The sequence below is a fragment of the Paramisgurnus dabryanus genome, chromosome 8 (genome assembly GCF_030506205.2).
Source record: "Paramisgurnus dabryanus chromosome 8, PD_genome_1.1, whole genome shotgun sequence".
NCBI lineage: Eukaryota > Metazoa > Chordata > Actinopteri > Cypriniformes > Cobitidae > Paramisgurnus > Paramisgurnus dabryanus.
In genome coordinates this window covers 8,009,266-8,015,265 of record NC_133344.1, presented here as the reverse complement: position 1 = coordinate 8,015,265, position 6,000 = coordinate 8,009,266, and the positions used below count along the sequence as shown (strand labels likewise).

The 6,000-nt window shown below is 37.1% G+C and overlaps 1 protein-coding gene across 5 annotated transcripts in view; it reads left to right on the top strand.

Moving 5' to 3' along the window:
* The window catches only part of actn4 (actinin, alpha 4), a 53,693-nt gene that overhangs the window by 453 nt on the left and 47,240 nt on the right, over positions 1-6,000 (top strand). The gene's annotated exons all lie outside the window — the stretch shown is intronic.

Genomic DNA, 6,000 nt, shown 5'->3' with positions numbered 1-6,000 from the left:
TTTTATGTGCTTTGAAACAGCAGCGCGCATTTGGAACGTTACACTGTGTTGAAATGTTTTATGGTGCGCGCGCTCGCGCGTCTGTGTGTGTGTGAGAGAAATACATTGTAACGGCTGAACCTGTTTTACTAGACCCAGTTTCATTCGCCACTGCTTGTTTTTCTCTCAAAGCAACATTCAGACTCGGTTTTATTACAGCCATCCGGATTTAAAATGGCAGTAGCTGTAGATTTTTCCCAGCACGGGAGCCTGAAATAGCTGTTGAAAGTGTGTTTCTGGAGTTTATCTGCTGCTGTGTGGGTGTAAGATAAGCTTAAAAAAGATAAACGGAAAATCTTTTAGTTCGTGCAATAAAGTTGCAGTGTTTCCACTTTTTATGAAGGTGCCCTGGGGTTTTATACACAAGTGAATGTGAGTGAGAAATATTGAGGAATGCTTCAGGGTTGGATGACGTGTTTTGGGTGTGTGTCCTCCCGGGCAAAGTCAGGACTGATTTGCGTTTTTGACAGGATTTCTCAGGGGGGCATGGGCGCATTTGAACTGGGGTCTGTTTTACGGAGAGACCGGGAGAGGTTCAAACTTTGGTCGGGATAAAAAATAATAAGAATCAATGATTAACCCACTTGACCCCCTTCTGCACGGGATTGTCCACGTTTACACACACACAGCCCGTGACTGACCAATAAACAGGGTTTTAATTAAGTTCAGTGGAGGAAAACCTGAAGCAATAAAGTTAAACATCTAAAGGTGTTTGAATACCAAACATATAATACCTGATAGTTTTCACTACAGTGATCCTGGCATTACACCAGTCTCTGGGTATTGTAAACAGAAATAAAGAGTCGGGTTGATAGCCTGGACTTTTTCAGCCATCAAGTAGTTTTCTACCTGTCAGTCATTTCACATCAGTCTGGTTTGCTGATATGTCTTTGGGGGCGGGGTTTCGTGGAAAGGGAGTGTGCAATCCAAACATAGTACGAAGATTTTTAGAGGAAATGAATTTTTAAACTTTTCTAGTCTTACCTTATTTAATGACACTTTATTTTCGTATGTGCAAAATTACTTAGACACAATTAAAGTCCTTGTGAAATTAAAATTGGCTGTTTAGTCCATGGCTGCCAGTACGAAGGTCATCTGTATGCTATTAGTATACTCTTAAAGGTGCAGTGTGTAATTTTTAGAAGGATCTTTTGAAAGAAATGCTAAATAATATACAAAGCTATATTATCAGTTGTGTTTTTATTACATTAGAATGAGACTTTATCTACATAACAGAGGGTCCCCTTACATGGAAGTCGCCATTTTGTGCCGCCAGGTTTCTACAGAAACCCTTAATGGTCAAACTTTTTTTTACTTAAGTTATCTCAAATGACAAAACGAGGGGTAAGCAGTGGACTGAGCCGTTAGTTGCAATTCACCAGCACTTGATGCAGCTAAAATTTACACACTGCACCTTTAAAAAGTTGAATGAATACATATTTTACCAGAAATATTACATGCCTTCTATGAAAATAATGTATACAGTAGTGATGCACCGATGTATCGGCCGATTTTTGATGAATTTGAAACTATTGGCATATCGGCAATAGCACGAGAAAGGCCGATACCGATTATTTATTAATTAACTGCATAAAGAAATCCATTATATGTAAAAAAAAAAAATGAGTTAATAAAATAAATGCTGAATAGCAAAAACCACCTTTGAAGGTTGTCATGCTGTCGTCTTATATTTGTTTTAGCTTAATTTGTGCCTCTCTTATTATGTTGGTCAGTTGAATGTTAATTAGATCCAATCCATGTTCAGTAAAAATTATTTGATGCAGAAATAAACTAGCTAATAGACCAACTGTATAGTATTGTATTCAAGTGTTTAATATCAGTATCGGTATCGGCCAGAAGTTGTCTGTTTAAATCGGTATTGGCCCAAAAAATCCTATCGGTGCATCCCTAGTTTACAGTCCTACATAAATTTCAAATTAATATATTTTTGAGCTAAACATCATTTTAATTTTCGATCAAGGGTGTGGAATTTCTATTGCATTGGGGCGGATATTCACAGACTGACCGAAGTTCACTCATAATGTCTGAAACCAATGCATTTCACGTCTTTTATCTCTTCAGAGTTTCATTACAAGTACTTTGCATCTCACTTATTTTGTTTTCCCGAAACAAGGCGTGTGTGTGATTATCCCACAGCCATCCCCCTTAACTGTGACTGACTGTCATGAAATGACTCCCCAACGAGTGCCAAACACCCTGTGACCAGCTAGGACTTGCCTGTCTGCTCCACCCAAAATGCCTAAAAGGTCTTTTAAGTGTCTCCGTCTGCATTAAACAACCTGCTTTGGTTGAAAGGCTGGGCAGATGCGCATGGAAATAAAGTGGTTTCACTGGCTGTAGTTATGCGGTTTGGTGTAGTGTTTGATAAGAGATGTGTTGCAGTATTTTAAAGGAAGTAGTTTAAAGTGATGATAACAATATCTGGACACTGTTCACGACTCTTTAGAAAAGTTGTGAGACAGTTTTTTTTTAAATCAGCTGGTTGTTTTTTAATTGTTTAACTTTGGTGTCTTTTTGTGAAAGCAGTTGTAGCCATGTGATAAAGTAATTCATGATAAAATCGCATGGCCTCGGGTGCTTTATCGCTTTCGTTACTGTTGCAAGAACCAGATAAGCAACCAGTGAAACCACTAATGCAGACAAAGTTATAATCTGTTGGGACATCAGGTTTTGAATGAAAGGTTGTTGTTGTAGATTACCATTGATAGCAGATTTGGCTCTGTATAAAGGTCTCCCTTTTTTTTTTTTTTTTAGTTTCACCTGCCTTTTTAAAGTCTTACAGAAGTGAAACACTACAATCTGTTACACCTGTATACAGTCTGATTTGCCTCATCACATTACTGTATTTGGCTTGGTACAGACAGAATACTGTAGTTGCCGTCTTGCGGTATCACAGTAGCCTTGCCTCAGGGTCGCTGTTGTGTCCGGTTGTAAGTGTTTTGTTTATATGAGCAAGGTTTTCATCTTGACTGTGTTTGCACCATATGTTCCCGTGTGAGATCCTCTGTTTGATCTTAGTAATGCTACTGGTATTTAATAGCTCGGTTCCAAGTGGGAGCATTAATAAAGATCACAGGTCCTCCCCGACTTTGTCGAAATATAATCTGCATTAATGCACTTGCTTCCTTTTTCGCTAATATAAAAAAGTATCCATATAAAAATGAGCATCTTTTCCCAATATTTGTGTGACTTTGCTAACATCAATCTCACATTTGAGTCCGTCGTGCTCTTAACATATTAATATTTATAATGCGACTCAACAGAGCAGCTAGTATCAGTAACAAACAGTTACTCAAATGGCTCCAGCTAGGCTAATTCAGGAAAGAAATGTGTGCATTGGGTTATATGTGCATGTAAAGGGACACAAGTTCAAGTTTTGCATTAACATTTTGTGTGTTTGTGTTCACTGGGTTGTCTTTGGATCCGTGAAATGAGCTGCAAATGTTTAGTGTTGTAACTACACATGCAAATGCAATATCAGTGAAGCTGACAGTCGGACTGAAGGAGCAATTAGGACTCTGTTATGCAAATTAAAAGTCAGTTATTCATGCGAATGGAGACCCTGTGTAAGTGCAGGATGCTAAGGGTGTAAATGCACAGAAAATCCTGTGTTCTGTATGTCACCTCCGCAGGTTAAATTACCAGAAAAAGCATGCACCTTTGTATGAAAATAATGGTGCTTCTTGTAACAGTGTTTGTTGTTTCTGTGTAGCGTAACATAACACTTGGCTTAAGAATATGTTGTACTGTTGCAAGTTTCACTCCTGTGGTTTAGTCTCAATAGCATCATTGAACAGGCAGTTAATGTGGTTTTTCACACCGCCGTTGAGTTGTGGAGTGAGTGTGCATTTCATATGCACTTCTGTACATGTGAGCTTCTGTTAAAGTCACCATTAAAACTGAAATTTATAAAGGATTAGTTTTTATATCTTTATAAATTACTTGTCAGCTGTGACTAAAAATAAAACGAGAACCTCATCTTCTAATCGAAACGACCTCTCTTAACTTCCAGTAGTGAGGAATCACATGAGGTCGGGGCTATCTGAGACTTGTTTCAGAGATTGCATCAATTAACGATTAGCGACATCAGTAACACCTTCCAACGATCCAATCAGTTTTTAATGGACGAAATCAAGTCCAGCTCTACATTTTCTTCTTATTTCTGAAGCCATTTTACTTATGGCTGTGACGGATGTCATAAACGTTTTAGTGGTGGGCAATGATTAATCGCGATTAATCGCATACAAAATAACAGTTTTTGCATAATATATATATATATATGTGTGTGTGTGTGTGTGTGTGTGTGTATGTGTGTGTTTTGATTAATTATGTATATTTAATAGGGCTGGGCAAAATTTATTTTTATTTTTCGATTAATCGTTTTTTTTTTTACGTGGTCGATTCAAAATCGATTCTCAAAGAGCAGAATCGTTTTTTCCCCATATTTGTTCCTGAAAACATTAAACGTAAGATTAACATTAATCAAATTACTAGTCGTCTTCACTAGATTTTACTCTTTTTTTGCCTTGCGCTATGTTACCAAGGAGTGAGAGGAGAGCCTGTCATTCATTCATTCAGTGCTTAAAATGGCGGTTTTAGGTGCTTCATTGACGTTGATGCCACCTTAACATAAAAAGTCAGAGTTATGGAAGCATTTTAGATTTCGCAAGCAAGACGACAACGATAGTGTTGTGGCTTTTAATTTCTTATTACTTACTTGTAAACTTATGTTCACTGTTATTTTTTTATTAATATAGTATTTGTATTAAATCTGTATTCATTGAGTTGAATCGAGAATCGAGTATAAAGCCGGTTTGAGAAACGGAATCGAAAACCGAATCGACTTGATAGCTTGTGAATCGAAATTGAATCGATCTGGAACATCCGATTCGATACCCAGCCCTAATATTTAAACACATCATTTTATTTATTTATATAATGTTTTTTTATATATATAATATAGAATATTTGAAAATATAAATAAATATATATACACACAAAAATGTTTCTTAAATACATACGTGTGTGTGTGTGTGTGTGTGTGTGTGTGTGTGTTTATATATACATAATAATTACACACACAGCCCACACTTATATTATTTTTTATATTATGCAATAATTTCTATTTTGTATGCGATTAATCATGATTAATCGTTGCCCACCAAGTTGACCAATGACAGCACTTGTGAGTGCATAAAACGATGCGTTATTAAAAAAAATGTGCGAGGTGCGTGTCAGGCTACGCACGACCTATATAACCTACGCACAACTATAAATAACACTTTACTCTGATATACGTCACAATATGTAAAAGAAAACAGATGCTACTTCCGTTCATGGTGACTTTAAAATGAAACGTTTTACAAGTTATATCTAATATCAATTTTTGCATGTTGATTGTTAATGACAAAAGCTACATAATCAAATCCCACTTTCCCTGTTTGCCCATCTCCCTGCTAAATGAGGCGGTGCATGCAAGAGTTAGTTTGCAGATCATTTCTATAGGCGGTCACGTGTGTTTAGATGGTGTTGACATTTTTATCAAAGGTCATGGGGATGTGTCCTTCTTGTGTTGCGTTTCTCTTTGACACATGTATTGTTGCACAGTCTCTCACACTCATTTATTTGATGGAGTGGTTACTAAAGAGTCACAAAAATGTTCAAACACTGCAAGTAGATATTGAAACAGATGGAAGGTGGTTATGAAAATGCGATAATGTTTGTTCGGATTCAAGCCTAGAGATTTGCTTTCTGCCGTGTCCCAGAAAGAAATACGTCGAGTTAGTCAGTAGATCATTGTTGTAAGTATAAAAGGTGATGCATCATATGCAACATGAATTGAATTTTGCTTAGTATGTCCAATTCTGGATTGTTCCCGTGTGTGTTTGGAAAGAGTTCAGGTGTGTCCCATTGAAAACGTCGAGTGGGAGGGACTGGTAG